Below are 25,136 nucleotides of genomic sequence, written 5' to 3'. Positions count from 1 at the left end.
CCTATTTTTATTCAGACCCTGCAGAACTGTTATCAGGGTGCCTCTGCCCGAATATTTTTAAACGGGTTCCTCACCGCGAGTTTTAATATTCAGAGAGGAACGAGGCAAGAGTGTCCAATTTCACCTCTTTTGTTTAATTTATATGTGGAACCACTGGCCCAGATGATTAGATTGGATGAGTCAATCTATCCATTCAGATCAGAACATTATAGCTCAAAAATAGCTCTGTATGCTGACGATCTGGTTCTGTATACAAGCGACCCGGATACAGCTATCATAAGGGTAGAAGAGCGTATGCGCGAGTTTGGAGTAATTTCTGGGTTTCTTGTCAATAGAACCAAGACGGAGGTGATGTGCTGGAATTTGGAGTGGACAGGGACAGAAAGTGAAGAGATGAGATACTTGGGGATTTATGTAGTGAAGGAAATTGAAAAGATCCCAGAGTTAAATCTAAAGAGGGTGGTAAAGGAAATTGACAGCTTATTCAGTAGATGGAGAAATCTACTTCTGACTATATACGGAAAAACCAACTTAGTAAAGATGGTCATCCTTCCCAAACTGTCATACCTCTTTTCTTCAATTCCTTTGATATTTTCAAGTAAAAGTCTGAGTAAAGTACAGAGTAAGATCAACAGTTTCATTTGGGGCAATGAAGGGGTTCGACTAGCGTGGAAAAAACTTAGACGCAAAGTAAAAAAAGGAGGGTTGGCGCTCCCTGACGTAAGACTATATGCAGAAGCGTTCCAGTTTAAAAGCATCCGGATGCTGTTAGTTAAGCCAGGGGAATCAGCTTGGGGGAAGCTGTTAGGCGAAATGGTGCGGGTAGAAGGGGGAGGCAATGGAGAAGCATTTCTGTATAAATTTGGATCACCTAGGTTCTTCAAGAGGGTCCGTCTGAAGGTCCTAATGACAGCTCTGGAGACTTGGTGTAGGCTCAGGCATAGATGGGGCATTAGATACTACTCTGATTACGCCCCTGTATGGGATGCCCCAGGGACCCCGGGTTGCTTGCAGGATGGCTTGCCACTGCCGATAAAGAGGGCTGGTGTCAAAATCTGGTCTGAACTGTTGGACAGTGGGGGGATACTTCCCTGGGATTACCTGAGGGCTAAGCTTGGCACCGGGTTCTCAAGATTTAAATACATACAGTTAACATCATGGTAAGTGGCAGAAAAGCGGGAGATAAGCGGAAACAGGGAGATTGAAGACTTGCTGCAAGAGACACGCCCACTGAATAAGGAAATATCTATGTGATACAATAGTCTGCTGGAGGCCGAAGACCATAAGACTCCTGGCTCCGTAGCAGTGTGGACGGGATCCCCACTCGGGCCACCAGCAGACCTTTTATATGAATCCTCACTGAAGACCCTGTACAGATCAGTTAAACCTGCCTGCCTAAAAAAAAATCATTTTTTTGTCATTAATAGACTCTATTACACCCCGGCAAAAATTGCAAAGTTTGCTCCTTCTCCCGTTCCTAAATGCCCTAGATGCGCAGTACCCTTAGCAAATGACTTACATATTTTCTATGAGTGCCCTGCACTCACAAGATTCTGGGCTGAGGTAGGTGACAACTTACTGGGCATATTTAACACCAACATTGAGATCAATATACAACTGGTATTTTTTGGAGATGATGGTCGCTTCAGCCAGAACCTCTCGTGGAAAGATAGGGGTCTATTACTGAACTTGATACTGCTGGCAAGAAGGGAAGTGTGTAAGAGGTGGAAGGATGCCCTACCCCCGCAAAGGGAGGATTGGCTTAAAGCTGCATTCTCTATGGCGCGACTGGAGTACGATGGAGTGGAAGATAAGCTCTCGAATATCTGGCACCCCTTGGTGAGCTAGCGCAAGGATTTAAGATTACTGTAACATCATTGGTCTTATGATTACACCAGGGTCCCATACAAAATAATGGGACTGGTCGGATGACCCAAGCGAGTGCGGTAAGCCGTAGGGGCGACCAGTAACGAAGGCGGCTTCATAAGACCCGCAGAGGCTTGTAAGGTGAGATGAGGACCAAAAAAATAAAAAAAAAATTTAAAAAAAGCAAGCACTCTGGTCGAGTCAGTCCTAACCCCACACAAATGTTCCCCATTACAACTATTTTAATGGTACAAAGTTATGTTTCTGCCAAATGACTGAGTCAAAAAGTGAAAGGTGGGTGGCCAAGATGGCGGCGGAGTAGGACGCTTTTCCGAGCCGCTCCGGCGCCGATCCGACAAAGCATCTTATAGCACGGTCCTGAGGGAGCAATTTCACTTCAAAAGTGCTGCGGAAGTCCCCCTGGCATAGCGGAGTGGTTTGGTGCCGTCGGTGGGGCGGAGAGGCTTCAAGGTCGACCACAAGACCGACTGAGCTCCGAGGCCTGCGCGACCCCGGTCTCTCTTGGGTCCTGGCGGCCGATGTTGGAAGAGGGCGGAGCCCCTGAGATCCCGCCTGGAAGCTCCGGAGCTGGTTGAAAGTTAGAGAACCGCACCGTGTCGGCGAGGCGGCCGATCTAGCTACCGGTGTGGCTTGGAGTCATCTGGCTTGTGGCGTGGAGCGGGCCCACGAGGCTTTGAGGCGGAGGTTTAACGGCGCCTGGCGGTGTTCCTCGAGAGGAGGCCCGCGACATCCGAGTGCCAGCGGCTGTGAGGACTCGGCAACAGGTGTGGCCCTGAGCGTGACTGGTGGTGGAGAGTGGTGCCAGATCGGCGGTGGTGCTCGGTGAGCCCCGGCGAGGCCGGATTTGCGTGTGAGGAGGACGCGGCCTACGGGATAGCGGCGGCATTCCTGCATGGCCGCCACTGGATTTCGGGCCATCCGTAATCTTGTGCATTACCCTGGACGCCTGTGACGCCTACGGGCGCGTGTGGAACGGAGGCCTGGGCCGCTGTGTGGGCCGTGTGCGTTTTTCGGAAGTACTACGGCCTATAGTTCGAGGCTTGGACATTGGGATCAAAGGCCTCGGCTCTGGACTGGAACGAGCGGCAGGGCCCGCCATCTTGTTTAGCCGCGTGGCGCCTGGGAGGAGTGCTGCTCGCCGCCATGTCTAACACGCTGCGCAAGGGGCGCCCGGGGAAGGATGGCACTTCGAAATCCTCCCAACAGCCGGCATTTCCAGGGGCTAGCGGCTCGACGAAGCATTCGGACGATGAGGCGGCAGTGACGAAGGCTTTTATGTCCGAACTCTTTGCCTCCATTAAGGAAGACATCTCCGAGCTCCGCGCGCAATTGGCCTCCGATCTACGGGAGGTGCGGAGGGACGTGGATGGTATAGGCGAGAGGGTAGCGACTCTGGAGGACCATGATTTAAGTATGGCCAACGATGTGCACTTGTTGCAGCAGGATATCATCCGCCTCACCGAGCAGAACCTGGACTTACAGACGCACACGGAGGACCTAGAAAATCGTTCCCGCAGGAACAACATCCGTATCCGAGATGTGCCCTGGGATGGTGAGGCAGGCGATCTGCGTGGTTATGTCCAAGAATTGTTCCTCCAGATATTGGATGAAGAGGATGTGCGGGAAATTCGGATGGACAGAGTACATAGAGTGGGGTTGCCTAGACGAGGGGGGGGGGGCACCTCCTGACATTCTTGTCTGTGTCCATGACTTTCAGGTGAAAGAGCGCATCCTCCGCAAAGCCCGGGCCATCACGTCGTTGCAGTTCAGGGACCACCGCCCACAGCTATATCAGGATTTAGCGGCCTCCACGCTACGGAAACGAAGGGAGTTCCGCCCAGTGACTGCTTTTTTGAGGGAGCGTGGCATCGCTTACTCCTGGGGACACCCTTTTAGAATCATCTTCCGGTGGCAGAACTGGCTCGCACAGATTCGCTCACTCCAGGTGGCGAAGGACCTCCTGGGCCTGGAGGATGTGCCGCCCTCGCAGGGAGCAGCTGCCTCCCCATCTCGGAGGCGCCACCGCTCGTCTTCCTGGCACAGGGTGGGCGCTTCCCCTGATCGGCGGCGACCGGACCTCACTACCAGCCTGCAGGAGCGGGGCAACGCGGTGGCATCGGTGGCTTCGGCTACATTGGCTGATACGCAGCAAAGCTCCGGAGCAGCGTGACCCCTGTCTTGCTGATGGATTGACGCCGGAGGGGTTCTGGCCTCCTGGTCGGGGGTATGGATGTACTTTTGGAGGAGACACCCTTGACCGTGGCCGTGGGGGATACCGTATTGGTCCCCCTGACCCACTTCCTGAATGGAAGGCCCCTTGCGGACTTTGGACTTCTGGACACGATGAGTACTATATTTGCTTTCACAGTTTTGACTTTGTTCTTGCTATTGGTTTTTTTTCGAATGGGGGGGTTTAGAGTTGGGGGGTTTGGAGTGTTGGGGGGGGTCCCATGACGGTGGGAAGGGGGGACTGCTGGATGAATGGTTGCTGGTGCGTGTGCAAGCTGGAACCGTGGATGGGATTGCTGTGGATGTGTGGCGAGTTTTGGGCTGTGATGGGGGGAGAGTGGCAGACCCTTTGGAAATTCCTTGGATCAGGGGCCGTCTATATACGGGGGTGGGGACTCTTAGAGTGACAGGAGAGAGTTTTGGGGTCCATTTCTATTATGCCGATTAGCATAGGGACTTGGAACGTTAAGGGCATGAATTCGCCACAGAAGAGGCAGAAGATGTGGAAATATGTGGTGGATCATCACCTTGACATAGTGGGGTTGCAAGAAACCCATCTAGCACGGAAAGATGAGATGCGGCTACGGCATAGGGCTTATCCCATTATCTATAGGTCTTCCGCTGCCACGAAACATAGGGGGGTGGCTCTCCTTTTCCGAGCTGCGCTGCACTTTCAACCTGTGGAGTTGCGTAACGATAAGGAAGGCCGTTGGTTGATGGTCAAAGGGCTTATTCAGGGTCGACTGTGCACTTTTGTGGTGGTGTATTTACCCAACGCAGGTCAGAATAAGTTTTTACAGGATTTGTTGCTGAAGGTTACTTTGCGGAGGGTCATCTGTTTTTGCTGGGGGATTTTAATCTGGTGTGGGACAAGGATATGGATAGCTCAGGGGGGCATAGGGCAGGCACAGGGGTGTTTTCTGCATCAACGCAGCGGGAGGTGGGGGAGCTGGGGCTGGTTGATGGCTGGCGTTTTTTCCACCCTACTACAAAGGATTACACATTCTTCTCCCACGTGCATCATTCCTTTTCCCGTTTGGACTCCATTTTCCTTAGCCAATCAATGCGCGGGGACGTGGTAGATGCCGCCATTCTTCCGATATCCGTTTCGGACCATAGTCTATTGGTGCTTAGCCTTCGTTGGTCGCCGCCCAGTGCGTCGCATCGGAAGTGGTACTTCCCGGCGTCGGTGATCAGGGACGATACGTCCAATAACGCCTTGCGGCTTGCCATTAGAGAATTCTTTGACCTTAATCCCCCGTCGGACACCTCACTGTCGAACACATGGGACGCCTTTAAAGCTACGATCAGGGGCACATGTCTGGGACTCAACTCGCAGCTTAACGCCCTGCGGAGGAAGGAACGTGAGGCCTTGGAAACTGAGGTGGTCGAGCTCGAACGTGCACATAAACTCAACCCCTCGAGGGTGACCCTCCGTCCGCTGACAGCGGTGAGGGGCAAATTAAAGGCGCACTACGCCAATAGGGCCGAGCTTACGCTATTGAGACTGGGGCGACAATCATATTCATGCAGTAACCAGGTGGGCAGGCATTTGGCGCGGCAACTGCGGGATAGGAGAGAGCGGGAATATATAGGAGGGATCAGAGACGCTGCAGGTGTGCTGCAACATCGGGACGGAACGAAGGCGGACATTTTTGGACGCTTTTACGCCGAGTTGTATACGGGTGATAACTTGGACGCGGAAACACAAAGAGGGTTCTTGCGACGTTTGCCATTACCTCGAGTATCTAGAGAATGGAATGACTTATTGGAGGCGCCAATTTCTAGAGAGGAGGTTCTTTCCGCCATCAAAAACTTGAAGTTACACAAGGCCCCGGGTCCGGATGGTTACACCGCGGTCTTTTATAAGACATATGCTACCGAGCTGTGTGACTTTCTAGTGGCTCTCTTTAATGATATGGCGTCGTCCGGAACGTCCACAGGGACCCTGGCCGAGGCGGTGATCACGGTCCTGCCGAAACCAGGGAAGGACCCAGCGCAATGTGCTTCGTTTCGCCCCATAGCCTTACTTAACATTGACGCAAAATTATACTCGGCGATCCTGGCGAGCCGCTTACAGGATTTGATGCCGGCGATCATCCACCCAGACCAGTCTGGCTTTATTAAAGGTCGCCAGACCCACGATAATACCCGTAGAGTGGTTCACCTCATCGAAAAGGCGGACAGGTTCCGCATTCCGGCTGTGCTTGTGGGCCTGGACGCGGAGAAGGCCTTAGACCAAGTGGATTTGGGCTTTCTGTTTAATACGCTGACGGCCTTCGGCTTTTCTGACAAATTCATCACTATGGTGAAAGCAAACTTTTGCAGCCCACGCTCGAGAGTAGCAGTGAATGGCCACCTGTCGGCCTTCTTCCCACATTCGCGGGGCACCAGACAGGGATGTTCCCTCTCTCCCCTGCTGCGCGAGCTCAGTATTGAGCCTCTGGCGGTGAGGGAACATGAAGGCGTGAAAGGCATACCGTTCACGGGAGAGCAACACAAAATCTCGCTCTTCGCGGACGACATCCTGTTCTCGGTGGCGGATCCGGCTGGTTCCTTGCCTTGCATTAGGGAGATTTTACTTGAATTTGAGGATGTGGCGGGATTTAAAGTGAACTATGGCAAGTCTTATATTTTGAATTTGACTCTCTCGCAAACTGACGTGGCTCATGTACGGGCGTTGACACCATTGGCGTGGGCAACCGGTTCGATTGTTTATCTGGGAGTCCACCTGACTCCAACGGTGGGTAAACTGTTCGCGGCCAACTTCCCACCCCTCCTGACGAAGACCCGGGCAGAATTGGAGAGGTGGAAACCTAAATTCCTGTCCTGGCTAGGTAGGATACATGCGATCAAAATGGTCCTTCTCCCCAAATATTTGTACCTATTCCAGGCCCTACCTATTCCGCTGGATAGCGCCTACTTCCGACAGCTCAAAACGCAGATACTGCGATTTGTCTGGCAAGGGGGCCGAGCCTCTCTGTCCTTCACAATCTTGCGCCGGCCTCGGTCGGAGGGTGGGGTTGGTCTGCCGGACCTGCACCTATATTATAAGGCTGCCCAATTGAGGGTCATGGTGGAATGGTCGCAGCAGCTATCAGAAAAACATTGGCTGCATATGGACCGGAGTGTGGCTGGTCGGTCCATTTGGGATTTGGCCTGGAAACCGAAGAAGGACCGCCCCTTGAATGCCTACATCAGTACCCCCACGGGTACCACGCTGAAGGTCTGGGATACCTTGGCTACTGATGAGCGGTGGACAACTTTCCCGTCTCCGTTCACGCCATTGCATTTCAATCCGGCCTTTCCACCGGCGCTTGCCGAGGGGCCCTTTGACGCATGGAGGGAGGGTGGATGTAGGGCACTGACTCACCTGTTTCATGGCTCTGATCCTTTGACCTTTGCTAACTGTATGCGGGACTACCAGGTGCCGCGGACTGATAGGCATCGGCATGTTCAATTGCTACATTGGGCCACGTCGCCAGGAGTGCTGGAGGCAGCTACGAGGCCTCCCTCGAAGTTTGAGGCGTTTTTGCTGCGAACGTCTACCATGAAGGGAGCCATCTCCTTCTTATATCAATTACTGCTTCAATCTGAACAGTCACCTAGGCCACGCTATATGGAGCAATGGGAGGAGATGGTGGGAAGGGATGTAACCGACGCCGAATGGTCAGCGCTTTGGAGGGATATGAACCAATTTAACCACTCAGTCCACTTACGGGAGGCTCACTTACAGACTCTCACGCAATGGTATATGTGTCCGACTAGGCTCCACCGTATCTATCTGGCTACCTCGGATAAGTGCTGGAGGGGATGTGGACTTCTGGGGGACTTCCGCCACATTAGGTGGGACTGCCCGGTGATTAGGCCTTACTGGGACGAAATTCTCTCCCATATCAAAGATATCCTTCAATATCCTATAGAGGACTCTATGGCCTTTGTGCTATTGGGTCTGCGAGATCCCGGTCTTGAACACCAGACGCGATCGGATAAAAAGATTCTGTGGTTGTGCTTGGGGGCAGCCAAGCTCACATTGGCGGCGGCATGGAAACGGAAGGAGGCACCAGCGAAATCCCTTTGGCACGCAAGACTCTGGAGGCTTTTGAGCCTGGAAAGAATGGCAGACATCTTCCTCGGTAATTACAAGAATTTTAAGCACGTGTGGGGCCCCTTGGTAACCTTCCTATCTAACGGCTTGCCTTCGGCTGTTTGCCCAGCATCATTGAGATCTCTACACCTCTTCCAAATTTAGTGTGGCTGCTGAATGAATGTGGTATGTGTGCGTCACCGTCATGGGGGGGTGGGGGGAGGGACCGGGGAGTTGCATTTTCTCTTTCTTTTCCCTCATTGCAACCGAGGGGCTTATTTTCGCCGGTTGGTGCATTTCTATGGTTTTGTATAGCTGAAGACCTGCTTACTATGGGGCGTTTTGATTTCGCAAGGTTCAGCACCGATGAAGCTTTCTCTTATCGCTTTCTTTTTGCAGGTACCTGGACTGATTGGCTTGATCTTTTTTCTTTGCGATGTAGCATCACCACCGTTTTAATTTGATTTCTTCCCCCTGTGTGGGGACATGTGCGGCACCTCGGTGCTGCTTCCTTTTGTCTTTCCTTTTTGTTATATGCAAAATAAAAATTTAACAAAAAAAAAAATTAAAGGTGTTACTAGGAAGTGCTGAAAGTGAAAACATTACGTTTTTCAATATTTCTGAGTCTGCCACAGTACACAGGAGCATTATTTCTCTACAGCAGCAAATCATGTATGTGCCCTGTAGAAAGCATGTTTGAATGAAACATGGAAGTTTTGCAGCCAAAGATCTGTGAAACATCATAGCAGAGTGCAAGATAACTTGTGTTATTATTCCAGCAGAACGAAATGCCATTCCTAATGGGTACGTCATTTTAAAGACAAACCCAGGAAAATATGTGGTCAAGTGTTGTTCTTCTGCCAGTTAAAAGACTAGCACCATTAATGTGTCAGGAAATAAAATACTATGAGAAATCCTACTCTATGGCAGGGTGCTGCCTGCCACTATATTGCAGGTTACTTCTAACATAATCGGATTTATACATACATACTCCAGGGTGCTGCCAGCTATCAGGTCTGCACACAGCAGTCTGGAGCCACTCAGGAAGGAGGTAAGCTCTTCATTTCATCTTAATCCCTGCGCCGAACAGATAGACGTTGCCCATCATAGACTGTGTTGTGTGCTGGGTGATGCCTGGCACCATATTATCATTGGCGGGAGGATGAAGCTCTGATAGGAGCTACTACAGAGAAACAGGACCACAGTTTGCCACAGAGCAACAACTGTCCAGAAGCAGAAGAAAGAACTCTGGAACAGCAAACCTCCTGCACCCTGGAGATTTTCCAGGATAAGCAAATGATGGTAATGAAATGCAAGCTGCAGCATTACGGTCACACACTACAACATCATTCCCTTTAAACCAAAGGTAACAGCCTACAAGAAAAAACTAAACAAAAAGCAACAAAACTAGAAAATGCATTTCCAAATGCTGCAAAAGAGAAACAGTTAATACAAATGAACAATATTAAACTTTGTTGTTACCTTAGTAATGTGCTGCTTCTAGGCTTCACTCCATCTGCAGCAATAACGCTCTGAAAGGAGAAATTACTGCTATGAGTCTCAGAGTCTCACAATGTAATCAAGGGCTTATAACATCCTAGCAACAACCCCCAAGCAGGGTCGACCATTTGGGGGTTTATCAATCTGGGTCAATATTAAGACAGGGGGGATGCATAAAAACTGTACTTACAGATAACAATAATTTTGGGGAATTTCCTTTTGGATAATTAATTTTTATAACAATGATTTTCATTCTGTTCCAAATATGCATTTTATAAATGTGATTACATGTATTGCATCTATTGGAAAATCCAAAGACTCTTTCAAGTTAGTAGGAATCTGTCTGGGGGCGATTTTAATGCTAAGCTATCTTACTCATGGTCAAGCGAATATTCACACAGCAGCAGACAAACATGCAATAGGGGTAGAGAGCTAATGGACCATTTGAACACCCTTAACTTAATTAATGTTATGGAAATTGATAGACCTACAAAAGATAATGCCCCCCCCCCGCCTCAAACGACATTTAGTGGGAGGGGCTGCTCATCTGCAATTGATAATGTTTTGTATCTCCCCCGCTTTAGGTAAAGCAGAAATTATGGCCACAATCTTTAGGGACCATAACCCAATACAAGTAACGTTGCGGATGTCTCCAGTTCCAACGCCTCAGACAGAATGTGGTGCTGGAGATTTATTACCATCCACAGATTAACCGCAGACTGGTATGTCGAGGCATTAATAACGCAGATCGATTCAGTTCTATGGTTAGGGGAAACACAAATCTTATTAATATCTGTTTAGAGGCCCTGTTCCACACCCAGTGGCTATGGTCGGAAATCGGGGCATAGTTTTTGATGATAAGCTAAACTTTGTAGCTCATGCTAACCAAACGGTGGCGAATGCTTATCACAAACTCAGACTAATTAGGAAAAGCATTCCCTTTCTGTCGGATAGTGCGGGAAAAACAGTAGTGAGTACATTGGTGCTCTCCTCGCTTGATTACTGTAATGGTTTGTTTGTCAACGCACAAGACCGGGTTATCTCTAAGTTACAGATGATCCAAAATGCAGCAGCAAGACTACTTTCTAAAACTCCAAAATTTAACTCAGTCAGTCATATAATAAAAACTATCATTGGCTATCAATTAAAAATCGAATCAAATTTAAGTCACTTTGCTTAGCATTTAACGCCATTCATAACCAGGGTCCTAGGTTTCTGCAAACTCAGCTCTCCACCTACCGCCCTTTAAGACCACTGAGATCGATGTCGTTGCATCAATTAGCGGTACCACGCACAAGGACAGTCACTTGGGGAGACAGGCGTTTTACGGTATCTGCAGCTAGACTCTGGAACTCGCTCCCATTGACAATTCGAACAGCACAATCGCTCCCCCAATTCCGGAAACTGGTGAAGACCTGGTTGTTTAACCAGTAATGGGTTCCTCTTTCAGACTCTGCCACCCTCAGAAAAAACCTATCTGGTATTCATAGCGCCAAGACGCCCGCGGGCATATATGTATATGTATGTATGTATATGTATAAACCATTTTGTAGCGCGCTCCGTTACTTGAGAGTATCCTGGCGCGATAGGGGAAGACAAAAAAACAGAACAGCAGAGGGGCAAACTAAATTGTACTCTTAAATAGATGTGTTTTTAGATTTTTCTTAAATAGAGACACAGTTTGTGTGGAACGCAGATGGAAAGGGAGAGCGTTCCAGGCCCGGGCCACGATCACAGAGATTGATTGGCCGCCGAGCCTGGCTCGCTTAAAGCGGGGAAGGGACAATTTGAACAGAGTGGATGATCTGAGGGTACGAGCAGGGGCTCAGATACAAGGGGCCCTGATCATGGATAGCTCTAAACGCCAGCACCAGAGATTTAAACAGGATGCGCTGCGCAACAGGAAGCCAATGGAGGGTGCGCATCTCCGCGCGTACGCTCTTCCATCTAGGAATGTTAAGTATCAGACGGACCGCCGCATACTGAATGATTTGCAGGCGTTTCACCAGGTAGGCCGGAATGCCACTAAACAGTGCATTCGCATAATCTAGCCTAGCCAGTATAAGGGCCCTGACAACCGTCTCCTTGGCCTCCCTAGGGAGCAGAGGGAAGAATTTGCGGAGCATTTTCAGCGTGGCAAAACAGGTGCCTGTCAGCTTCCTTATATGGTCCTCAAATCTGAGGTCCTCTGCAAACCAGATGCCAAGGTTTTGTGCCGGTCTACCCATCTCTTTCGGGCTGGGAATGTTGGGGGGCCACAAAGTATTCTTAAATGAAGGGGGGAAGGAACCATAAAAAAGCACCTCCGATTTGTCCTCATTGCATTTCAGCTGGGCCTGGGTTAACCAGCGAAATACAGAGGACAGACACCGATGTACTGCCGATGTATCCAAATTGTCGTCTGGCCAGGTAAACAGCAGTTGGGTATCATCTGCATACCCTATAATCTTAGCCCCATACTGTTCCGCTAGATAAACCAGGGGGGTGATGTAAACATTGAACAGTAAGGGACTAAGAGTGGATCCCTGAGGGACCCCCGTGAGGAGAGGTTTGGGCTCAGATGCATGGGGAGGCATCCAGACCTGCTGAAACCTGTCAGAAAGGAACGAAGACAGCCAAGCCAACGCCACTCCCCCGATACCAATAGCAGACAACCTGGCGAGGAGGAGTTCGTAGGGGACGGTATCGAACGCGGCAGAGAGGTCCAATAAAATTAGGACCGCTCTGCCGCCTCCGTCCAAACAGTCCCGAATCGCCTCGGTCATCTCCACCAGCGCAGTCTCGGTGCTATATGCAGCTCTAAAGCCCGATTGGGCCGGATGGAGGGCATTGGAGGTTTCTACAAAGTTCTCCAATTGTTGAAGAACCACCTTCTCACAGATTTTCGTGAGCGCCGGCAAAAGAGAAATGGGACGGTAATTCCGTCGCGTCCAGACCCGGTTTCTTCAAAAGCGGCAGAAGTTTGGCTCGTTTCCAACCTAAAGGCACCTCACCTGAAGCCAAGGAGAGATTCACAATCTGCGTAATCTCGGTGCAGACCGTTTCTGCCACCTCCGAGAGTACCCGAGCTGGACACGGATCGGTGGGGGATCCCGATTTCAGGGATTGAAGGAGGGGCATAATAGCACATTCAGCAACTTGCGCAAAGTTCAACAACTGTTGTCCAGAGCAAGGACATATGTATGCGCTCTATAAATTGTATTAACAAAAAAAACAAAACAAAAAAAAAAAAACATGAATGGCAAGGTCCTTTTCAGATAATAGACACGATAGGGCAGACGACCTATAGATTACGTCTGTCCCCTTCCAAGACCCAAACGTACCATATCAACATGTTAAAAGAGTGGTTGGGACCGATACCTCGGAAGGGACATTTCGTGGGACAGACGAACGTGGACAAAACATCAACCCTGGAACATCTAGTGGTCAATGCGGACCTATCCTCTCAGGTCAGCCAAGACGGAGTGGAGCACCCAGTGTTGTATGTAAGCAGAAAGCTCTTTCCGAGGGAGTGCAAGTATTCCACAATTGAAAGGGAGGCTCTGGCAATAAAATGCGCTATAGATAAGCTAAGATATTATCTGGAGGGGAAACCATTCATCCTTCATACGGACCATGCGCCCCTAAAGTGGATACATCAGAACAGTAGCCATAACCCTAGAGTCCTGAGGTGGTTTTTAGGTCTCGCCTGTCGTTGCGCATGCGCATCGAGCAAGGCGAGAGTATTGCGAGTTATCCACTCTTTATCTGCACTGCAAGGAATCGTGGCGATTCCTTGCAGTGCCCGTGACTTTTAAGGTCAATGCGCATGCGCATTAAGCTTATGCGCATGCGCATTGACCTTAAAAGTCACGGGCGCGTGCATGTCCGTCTTCCCGCCGTCTCGCATTTCCCCTGTCGCACTTCTCCTCCCCCCTCCCCTCTCTTCCCTCCAGCTTGTTTTTTGTTTATTTGACCCGCTCCGCCCCCTCCCCTTCCCGCCGTGTCGCATTTCTCCTCCCCCCTCCCCTCTCTTCCCTCCGGCTTTTTTTTTGTTTATTTTACCCGCCGTGTCGCCGTGTCTCCGATCCTTTCGCTCTCCTCCCCCCTCCCCTCTCTTCCCTCCGGCTTCTTTTTTGTTTATTTTTTCTCCTTAAAACGGGCACCAGGAATAATTTAATTAATCTGTCATATGGATGGGTTTGATTTTTGTTACAGAAGCAGGGGTTTGCCAAAAATTAGCCAGTTATTTACTTTCACCTAGCATCATAAAATTCACGCGTTTTTCAAACAGTCAACGTTTTCCTCCCACACTTACCTGTATGGTGGAATATTTTCTCGCAGCTGGCTGTGTTGTTTTGTCATCTTTTTTTTTTTTTCAATTAAACCGTATACACGTCATGCTTCCTATATTTTTTTTTGCCACTTTGAAAATGAGGTCATTCCGATGCGCTTGAGCGACATGAGTGACAAATTAGTGTACTCGCGCACAAAAAAACGCATGTTTGCGACACCCCAAAAAAATCTCCTGCAACATTTTTAAAATGCAGGAAAGTGTTTTTGCGTTGAGAAAAATAGCTTGGGCAATATTAATAGTTTCGGTAAAGTACACGTTTTCCGGCGAACGCTTAAACGCACAGAACTTTTTATCTTTTTACCTATTTAAGACTTTTTGCCAAAACGCCACAAGCTTCCCAAAATAACGCACCCCTAGCCCGTGGCATCAGTCGAGGCGGAGAGTGAAATAGCAACTTGTGTTTTGGAAGAGGTGTAAACTGGCTTGTTTACAGTGTGCTGTGTATGTAACATGTTTGGACAACGCACTGTAGAAAACAACAATTGGCAATCCAAATTCTATATCACAATACATGTTACATATATCCAGACATAACGGCCAATCTACACAGGTCTTTAAATAGCCAAATCACAGACCACCAGACTTGCATCAGCGCTAACAAAGCACGTTGGTCTATAGAGGCCAGGACCTTTCATTCAAACAGAAATGCAGCTGCAACACTTGAAATATTCGAAATGACTCACGAGTCCCTTCAAAATACGGGTTTCATCATCATAGGTAGAACCCCTCGAATCACTACTCGGATTTACCATGGGCAGAGCCACTAGGATTATGCAGCAATGCAGGACTGAATCCAGCAGCGTGGTTATATACCTAATGTGCAAGAAGGTAAAATGTTGTGACATTTTGCAGCACATTCTCTGGCAGTATTATTTTGATCTAAGTTAGAACATGTTTTCTTTTTTTAGTTACCAATAATATGTTACGTTATGTGGCAAGTGTGGTCAATCCAAACCTACCATCTCACACGGTGCCCCAGTGTGTCACATGATTTCTGCTCCCTTCGCACAGTCACTGGGTGAGAAACAGAGAATATTCAGTTGCAGAGAAAACCCTCACTCACCCTCACCCACCCTCACCCTCACCCACCCTCACCCTCACTCACTCTCACTCACCCTCACCCACCCTCACTCACCCTCACTCACTCTCACTCACCCTCACCCTCACTCACCCTCACCCACCCTCACCCACCCTCACCCTCACTCACCCTCACTCTCACTCACCCTCACCCACCCTCACCCTCACCCACCCTCACCCTCACCCTCACCCACCCTCACCCTCACTCACTCTCACCCTCACCCTCACTCACCCTCACTCACCCTCACTCACCCTCACTCACCCTCACTCTCACTCACCCTCACTCTCACTCACCCTCACTCTCACTCACCCTCACTCACTCACCCACCCTCACTCACTCACCCACCCTCACTCACCCTCACCCTCACTCACCTTCACCCTCACTCACCCTCAACCCCTCACCCTCAACCCCTCACCCTCCCTCACCCACCCTCACCCACCCTCACCCTCCCTCACCCTCCCTCACTCACTCTCACTCACCCTCACTCACCCTCACTCACCCTCACTCACCCTCACCCTCCCTCACCCTCCCTCACCCACCCTCACTCACCCTCACTCACCCTCACTCACCCTCACTCACCCTCACTCACCCTCACTCACCCTCACCCACCCTCACCCTCACTCACCCTCACTCACCCTCACTCACCCTCACCCTCACTCACCCTCACTCACCCTCACCCACCCTCACCCTCACCCACCCTCACCCTCACTCACTCTCACTCACTCTCACTCTCACTCACCCTCACTCTCACTCACCCTCACTCTCTCTCACTCTCACTCACCCTCACTCTCACTCACCCTCACTCACTCACCCACCCTCACTCACCCTCACTCTCACTCACCCTCACCCTCACTCACTCTCACTCACCCTCACTCACCCTCACTCACCCTCACTCACCCTCACCCACCCTCACCCACCCTCACCCTCACTCACCCTCACTCACCCTCACTCTCACTCACCCACCCTCACCCTCACCCACCCTCACCCTCACCCACCCTCACCCTCACTCACCCTCACCCACCCTCACTCTCACTCACCCTCACTCACTCACCCACCCTCACTCACCCTCACCCTCACTCACCTTCACCCTCACTCACCCTCAACCCCTCACCCTCCCTCACCCTCACCCTCACTCACCCTCACTCACCCTCACCCTCCCTCACTCACCCTCACTCACCCTCACTCACCCTCACTCACCCTCACTCACCCTCACTCACCCTCACTCACCCTCACTCACCCTCACTCTCCCTCACTCTCCCTCACTCTCCCTCACTCACCCTCACTCACCCTCACTCACCCTCACTCACCCTCACTCTCACTCACCCTCACTCTCACTCACCCTCACTCTCACTCACCCTCACTCTCTCACCCTCACCCTCACTCTCCCTCACTCACCCTCACTCACCCTCACTCACCCTCACTCACCCTCACTCACCCTCACTCTCACTCACTCTCACTCACCCTCACTCTCACTCACCCTCACTCTCACTCACCCTCACTCTCACCCTCACTCTCACTCACCCTCACCCTCACTCACCCTCACTCACCCTCAACGCCTCACCCTCACCCGCACTCACCCTCATTCTCACTCACCTTCACTCACCCTTAATACCTCACCAACACTCACCCTCAATGCCTCGCCCTCCCTCACCCTCCCTCACCCTCAGCCTCACTCACTCTTACTCACCCTCACCCACCATCACGCTCATCCTCACTCACCCTCATTTACCCTCACTAACCCTCAGTCACACTCAGTCACCCTCAGTCACCCTCACTCAACCCCTCACCCTCACTCACACTCACTCAACCTCTCACTCAACACCTCACTCTCACTCACCCTCAACACCTCACTCACCCTCAATTTCACTCACCCTCAATTTCACTCACCCTCAATTTCACTCACCCTCACTCATCCTCAACACTTCCCCCACCCTCACTAGCCCTCAACACCTCACACACACACCCTCAACACTTCTCCTTCAACTCCTCACTCACCCTCACTCTCACTCAACACTTCAACACCTCAGCCTCAGCCTCACCCTCAACACCTCACTCACCCACAACACCTCATTCTCACTCACCCACACTCACCCTCATCCTCACTCACCCTCACTCACCCTCACCCTCACTCACCCTCACTCACCCTCACTCACCCTCACTCACCCTCACACAGTGCAATAGTTCTCAGACCATTTCAGTTAGAGCTTTTAGAAATGTTTATGGCTTTTTTTATTTGTAATACTTTCGCATTGGCTACAGGAAACAAAAATGCTAAACATTTACAAAAAAACCCATAAACAATTCTAAAAGCACTAACTCTAATGGTGCGAGACCTATTGCATTTCCAATGCTTGTTGTCCTTACAACCGTATTCCTTTACCATACTCCATCGTAAAGGGAAAGACAATGGTAATGCGGACTTTCTTTCAAGGGTGTTTCCTCTCCCCGATCGGGAGAAGCCAGGGGGGGAGGAATGTGATGGGGCACATGGGTCCAAACCTCACGCTGAGACAGAATGGTGGACCTCTACCCCCCTCTTACCGTGCCCATTATCCCAACAGGATACGTCTGGTTCGTGGACTGAAGAGGAAGAGTCAGGCTGGAGCCAGTTTGTTAAAACAGATGGTTCCTTTAACACAGCGGACCACAGAGACGAGACTCCGCCCCCTGAGAGCGGCACCACGTCAAAAGCAGGAAGTACAGAGAAGAGGACGGACGGCGTTTTCCCAGAGGCGGTGAACCTCGTGGAAGAAGAAGGACTTTCTACGGAGCCGGAAGAGACGGAGGACGACAAGCCGGGAGGCCAACGTTTCCACGCTGCGCCCCGCCACGTTCCCATGGGAGGAGCGTGGCTCCAAGAGGTACGGGGCCAGGTCGCGGGTTGGGTCGGGCGGAGGAAAATAGACTTAAGCTTTCCTGCAAGCGCTATCCTGACAAACCTCCCTACCCTTTCACGAGCACTTCCCTTCCTGATAATCACGTAGCGTTCATATTGTGAGTGTGCAGAAAGTCACGGCGGTACTTCCCTCACTCCTGGTCCTTCTTATCGTGTCAGATTAGTACAAGCCTCTTACCCTCGTTTCTTTTCTTTGCCGGTACTGGAGCGGACGTAAGAAGACGACGCTGCAACCCAGAGGCTGATTGAACTTTAAATAAGTGCGAACACCGGAGAAAGAAGTATTTCTTTGGGGACATTTTCCTCGGCAGGACGCTGGTTTTGCTTTGATGAAAAAAACCTATATACCAATAAAACCCTCTTTAAAACCCCTACTGAAGGCGCCAGTCTTCCTGTTCTCACCAAGTACTACAGTAGAGCCTACAGTAGTTAGTTCAGCCTCTAACGTTCCGACCCCCTCGGGACACTCACGTTGAATGAAGAGCATCAATGCAGCTGCACCAGCAGGAGGGAGCTGCACTGCAGGCGGTGGACGCTCAGTTGAAGGGGATCCCTGCAGGGTCTGTGTGTGACCTTGAGGATGCATTGGAGATCAGGAGCATGGGTTGAAGCGCTGTGAAGCCCTGACATCTGCAGCACTATGAACATGCATGCCATTATTTTCAAAGAGTAAAACACAGAGTGTAAGAGAGACGACCGTAGAAATGTGCACAAATAACCAGGGATTATAACAGCACCCTCCCCACCCACAAGTGTAAGAGAGGCAACCGTAGAAATGTGCACAAATAACCAGGGACTATAACAGCACCCTCCCTACCCACAAAGTGTAACAGAGGCGACCGTAGACATATGCACAAATAACCAGGGACTATAACAGCACCCTCCCCACCCACAAGTGTAAGAGAGACGACCGTAGAAATGTGCACAAATAACCAGGGATTATAACAGCACCCTCCCCACCCACAAGTGTAAGAGAGGCAACCGTAGAAATGTGCACAAATAACCAGGGACTATAACAGCACCCTCCCTACCCACAAAGTGTAACAGAGGCGACCGTAGACATATGCACAAATAACCAGGGACTATAACAGCACCCTCCCCACCCACAAGTGTAAGAGAGGCGACCGTAGAAATGTGCACAAATAACTAGGGACTATAACAGCACCCTCCCCACCCACAAAGTGTAAGAGAGGCGACCATAAGAATGAGCACAAATAACCAGGGACTATAACAGCACCATCCCTACCCACAGAGTGTAAGAGAGGCGGCCGTAGAAATGTGCACAAATAACCAGGGACTATAACAGCACCCTCCCTACCCACAGAGTGTAAGAGAGGCGGCCGTAGAAATGTGCACAAATAACCAGGGACTATAACAACACCCTCCCTACCCACAGAGTGTAAGAGAGGCGACCATAAGAATGAGCACAAATAACCAGGGATTATAACAACACCCTCCCTACCCAGAGTATAAGAGAGGCGACCGTAGAAATGTGCACAAATAACCAGGGATTATTACAGCACCCTTCCCACCCACAGAGTGTAAGAGAGGCGACCGTAGAAATGTGCACAAATAACCAGGGATTATAACAACACCCTCCCTACCCACAGAGTGTAAGAGAGGCGACCGTAGAAATGTGCACAAATAACCAGGGATTATAACCGCGGTGCTAAGGCGCTGCTGGTGCTGCTCGTGCGGCGGCTGCTGCAGGGCACAGAGGAGCCGTGGCCTGCCGCCTGGTTTTTGTCGAAATTTTTTTTTTTTTCCCACAGTCCACAGGCAAAAATTACTTCATCACTTGGTCCCACGCAGGGGATCAGAAAGCCTCAACAGCATTATAACAGGTGGAAAAAGTCCATTGATCAATATAAACCAGCTCCTCCTCTTATTAGATAAGCCAAATGAAAGATACAGCTTCTAAGTGACCAGGAGCTAAGAGAGAGAGATAAAAAAGAAAAAAAAGAAGATCATGCAACTTTGCTAAGCCAGCAGATAGGTCTAAAGAAAACTCAACGGCCTTCTGTAATGGTAATTTCTCCAGGTTGCTCCACTGAGGTGTTGTATGCGGAATAGCCAAAATGTGTGGACAAACTCATCCTAACATGGGATAAGTAATTATGAATCTAACAAGGAACAAAGAAAAAAAACACAAAAAAACTCCACCCCCCACCCGACGTGGCGGCGTGTTCATACTAACGAGAGGTTGGTCGACACTGGAATTGTGATCAAAACTGGAAGAGATGACGGGCTCTGATGGTGGAGGGGCACACCGCAGACGGACGGCCCTGGGAGAGGAAGGAGACAAGGGGGCCCCATTTAAATTCGCAATTCTTATAATTATCCCTGAAAATATCAGCCATACGTTCTAGGCTAAGCAGTATCCAAAGACGAGAGTGCCATAAGGAAATAGCTGTAGCCTCCCTGCTCTTCAAGGCGGCTGCCAGGGTGACCTTAGCTGCCCCACACGCACCACTCTTAAAGTATGGGACTCCATTTCGGGCGACGACAGGTGGACTTCTTTTCCATCCCCATTCACTCCAATCCATTTCAATCCAGCTTTCCCTCGGCCCAACATGAGGGACCCTTTGATGCCTGGAGAAGGGGAGGCTGCTTATCTCTAATACATTTGTTCCACAATTTTGATCCCCTTACTTTTGATCAATGTCAAAGGGACTTTGAATTGAAGAACACTGAAAGAATTCAGTATATCTAATTGATGCACTGGGCCCTCACACCTCAGATACGGGAGGCTGCTACTCGACCTCACAAAATTTGAGGCCTTTCTTACCAAGACTGCTAACATGAAAGGGGTGATCTCATTTATCTATAGCTTCCTCCTTAAAATAGTGCTTTCCCCATGCCCCCGGTATATGTTTAAGTGGGAAGACTTAATTCACCGTCCTAATTCCGGTTAGGAATGGACGCATCTATGGTCCGACAGCGCACGCTTCAATCATTCCTCAGAACTCAGGGAACTGGCGTCTGATTTTACGTACACACCAAGCATTGAGTAGAGCAGAGCTGAGCAGAGGAGTGGAGGGAAGTGCCTACATCTGCCGTCGGTAGTGGGACTGGCTCTGGATCCCGCTCTTGCTCCTGAACGATTGCCAGCATTCTCCCTTGTACTCTTGACAGCGATGAATAGCAACGAACAAGCGATGAACAGTGAGTGGTGAGTGACAAGTGGCAAGAGGTGTGTGGCATGTGGCGAGTAGTTAAGGTTGATCGGTCCGTAAGTCGCTGAGCCATTGGAGTCTGTAATAAGTCTGTAATACAAAATCTGAGAAATTATGCAAAGGGGAAAGTGACAATAGACTTTGACCCTGTTGAAGCACCCCTCGGCCCCTGAATTACTCTGTATGCCTAGACTACAGCCCTACCCGGAGCCCGGATATTAATCGATTGATTAATTAATTAGTTAATTAAATAAGTAACCAGCAGCACCGGGAGATTCTGTACTGAGGTGTGTTTGGGGGTGTTTTCCCTTGGAGGTGTTTGGAGGTGTTTTTGTCCAATCAAAGCACCATTTGGTTTGATTCTCTGAAAGAAGCAAGACTTCTTCACCTTAGGGGGTGTATTATGAGGACAGGAAAGGAGCAGCCACCTTTCCCTCCTATCAAAAGGAAAAGAAAATACAACAAACACCAATATTAGATACGTTTAAAATAAAACAGGCAGGTGACATATAGTCCTTTAAATCATCTAAGGTGGGAAACTGGGAAAGTCGCTGTCAAAGTTTGATTTTATGAAAGATCCAACTGGTGCTATACTAATATTGCTAACTAAACCATGTGTTCTTCAACTCCAATTAAACCACTGATTAGAACAAATATTATATCCCCTAAGCAAGGAGTAAGTGAACCAGGCCACCCTGAGTCTGAAGCTGAAGTCGAACAAATGTCAAATTCAACTATGGACCAAGTCAACAATTAGGGTCCAATAACGGACCTAGAGATGTTAATTATTCCACGTACTGTTCATTCACAACAAGAGGACTCAAAATGCACAAATCTAACAATGGGAGATAGTCAGCAATTACTACCAACTTAGGCAGCCAATGCCAATAGAAGTGCAAGTAAAAATCAGAAAAGCTAACGGTATAGGGGAACCATCTAATTTGGGCCAAATAAATCAACCAGAGCAAGAAGCTCCAAATGAACTAAATGGTGGGGTGAAAAGCATAAGGGAAGCCAATACCCCACTGAAATCGAATCTTGCTCTGTCTAAAATGAATTCAGTTAAAAAACAGGACCAGCCGAAAAGGACGAATACAACAGCAACTCAGAAACTCTGCAGCGCTGGAGTACTCCGTATCAAAAAGACGTTTTGAATAGTAGTCCACAATTCATTAATTCTTGTGACGAAGGACATGATTTTCAAGGACCACAAAAAGAGGAGAGAACACCATAGCCCAGGTACTCAGGTACCAGGAAGTGGGAACGCAGCAGCAATTTGGGATTTATTCTTCAAAACCTCGCAATTAACTCTGGAAGCTTTAACATATCAGTCCAACAAAAAGGAGGTCCAAATAGATCTCGAGCTCTAAGGCAACCTCTGTTACCGGAACTCACCAGAGGATAACAACAAAAAATGATCTAATAGTAAGGGCACAATCTCAGCCAATATCTACATATGCAGAGTGTAGTTGTGCCCACTAATTAACAAACTGGCTACCATTCCGGATATTTAAAAAACAATAATTGACGATGTAAAAGTGGAGTGGTGTGGCTCACTGGTTAGAGGCGGCAGACCCGGGAGCAGAAGTCGGCCGGGACCAGGGTTCAATTCCCGACGCGGCAGGGTCGTGGACTTGGGTCAGCGGACTCAATAATTCTCGCTTCGGTGCCTACTCTAATCAGGGGTCTCACTCGGCAACTCTGGGCATTAGCTTGCCTAATCTCCACAACAGCCCCCCCCCCCCCCCCCCCAACACCGGGGATGCCCGGCTCCACCTTGGGGACTCCCAGCAGGGACCATCCCACAGGGAAAGCCAGGACGGGTTCCCCAGCGTTACACAGCGCCAGGAAACATCCGGGTAGCAGTGCGCTTTACAAGCTCAAACATAATAATAATAATAATAAAAGTGAATTTTCCTAATGTGGGAATTCAAACCATCAAGACCGACTGCCCCTCTAAAGGTACAATAAAATGTAAAGACAATACTGTTGTTGTTAAAGAAAATATAGATGATAAAACAAAAGATCAAGAAGTGATACACCTATGCTCGACACTATCAACAATGACAGACGCAGCCCCGGAAGTTCATCTATCAAAAAGACAGAGGAAAAACAACGGAAAGCAAGAAATAAGCTTCTAAAAGTATAAAAAATACAAATGCATCAGATATAGTGAGATTGAACACTGGAAACAACCATGACCAAATATCATATTGTGAAGGCGAGGGTAAACAAATGTCTCCAACAAAACCCTTTTACCCTCTATTTAATAAGGATCTATCGGAGGTACAAGCAGTTATGAAAAATAAATGCCTAAACAATCAAGTTGATAGTATAAAAATTATAGAGAATGGGAAAATTCAGTCCTTAGAAATGCTGGAAGTGGAGGAAAGTAATAAACAGGTGGAAAGTAAGCCATCACAATTGGAAACAAATAGAGCAAAGAGGGAGAGTATCAGAGGGGATGAAACGAATAGAGATTTGTTAAGTGGTGCAGGTAATTTTTTCGCCGGAATATAAATCTAGGGGTAATAATGAAACAACTTGCAAACATCCGGACCCAACACAAGATGGCAGGAGTATGTAAAGCATGCGCATCTACAGCATACATGCCTCGAAGCGAGGATTAACCCCTTCGCTGCTCATGACGAGCTCAGCTCGTCATGCAGTACACTGGTCGTGTGCTTATGACGAGCTGAGCTCGTCATGAACAATGGGGATCAAAGCTCACCAGCACAGGAGGGGAAAACCTCTAGCAGCCAAGGTGTTAATGGCCCCAAATCCCTGCCGTGGTATCTTGTCATGTTGTGGCTGAGTGTGCCATGTGATGTGGCAGGCTATAGTGCTTGGTGTGATTTGGTCATTTTTGACAAGGTGGAGTGCTGAACGGTTAGGCAAATTTTGATTTTCTTTGTTTTTGGGATCGTGTGATATAGTGCGGTTCCTACCGTATGAGGTAAATAAATTACATTGCTAATATACCATAAGGATGTGGGGTGAGTGTTATTAGGGCCGAAACCATGCTGATTATATGCAGAATAACAGGTCTGGGAGGTCACCACTAACTAGAGGAGGTTAGCAGCTGTGCAGGCCTTGGGCATTGATCCTATTGAGGATAATATGTGTGTTAGAAGGGGCGATCCCAGGGGGGACAGAGGTCGCTCTCCTGACCACCCCGTGACCCGCCTCTCCTAGGAATGCTGCCGAGCACAGGCGTGAGGCCCTACAGGAGAGGGCTTCGTATTTAGGATCGCACACGCTGAGATTCCACCACTCTATAAATGGACACCACACAGAGATTACTGAATAAAAGGTTCTTTATCAAGCAGTAGTTATGAGGTACTTTCAGGTCAAATAGTCAAATATTTACATTTAGGTCGAGGGTTCGTAAGTTCTTGGTTGTAGGGGTGTGGGGAGCGGGACAGTCACAGGACTGTGGCCAGTACGACGCGTATCCGGCGCCACGGCTCTTAATCCTCGACCCGGGGGATACGGGCAGTTGTAGGCGTCGGTCGCACTGGTTGCTCCCCTCACCCTCCACGAGTTACGTTGCTTTGGTAGCGTCGTCGGTCTCCTCGAACCATGACCAGGTCATCAGGGCTCTAGTACGAGTGAACGGAGGGTTCCTCAGTTCTTGGGGAGCCGCGACCACGTCAGCAGGGCTCAAGCAGAGGTTGTTGTAGCTTCGTGTGGTTGCAAGGGAACAGCGACCAAGTCAGCAGGGCTCAAGCAGAGGTCGGTAGATTTCAAGGAAGCCGCGACCAAGTCCGCAGGGCTCACGCCGAGGTTGATCAAGTTCAAGGGAGCCGCGACCAAGTCAGCAGGGCTCACAGGTTCCAAAGTTCGGGTAGCGATCTTCTCGTGAGATGGTTGAGCCGCGACCAGGTCAGCAGGGATCTCTTCTTCCAGGATTCAACTGCCCGCTAGTTCCAGAGCGGCCCTGGTTA

General features: G+C 49.5%; 1 protein-coding gene across 1 annotated transcript in view; it reads right to left on the bottom strand.

Annotated features, from left to right (window-relative positions):
- The window catches only part of LOC144806328 (uncharacterized), a 162,748-nt gene that overhangs the window by 118,577 nt on the left and 19,035 nt on the right, over positions 1-25,136 (bottom strand). The window contains exon 3 of the mRNA XM_078672716.1: positions 9,686-9,735. The gene's annotated coding sequence lies outside the window, so the exon portion shown is untranslated. The remainder of the gene's footprint in view (positions 1-9,685; positions 9,736-25,136) is intronic.

The sequence above is a fragment of the Lissotriton helveticus genome (assembly GCF_964261635.1).
Source record: "Lissotriton helveticus chromosome 1_1 unlocalized genomic scaffold, aLisHel1.1 SUPER_1_unloc_63, whole genome shotgun sequence".
Taxonomy (NCBI): domain Eukaryota; kingdom Metazoa; phylum Chordata; class Amphibia; order Caudata; family Salamandridae; genus Lissotriton; species Lissotriton helveticus.
Note: the sequence above shows the minus strand (reverse complement) of the source record. Positions and strands in the feature narration are given on the sequence as shown.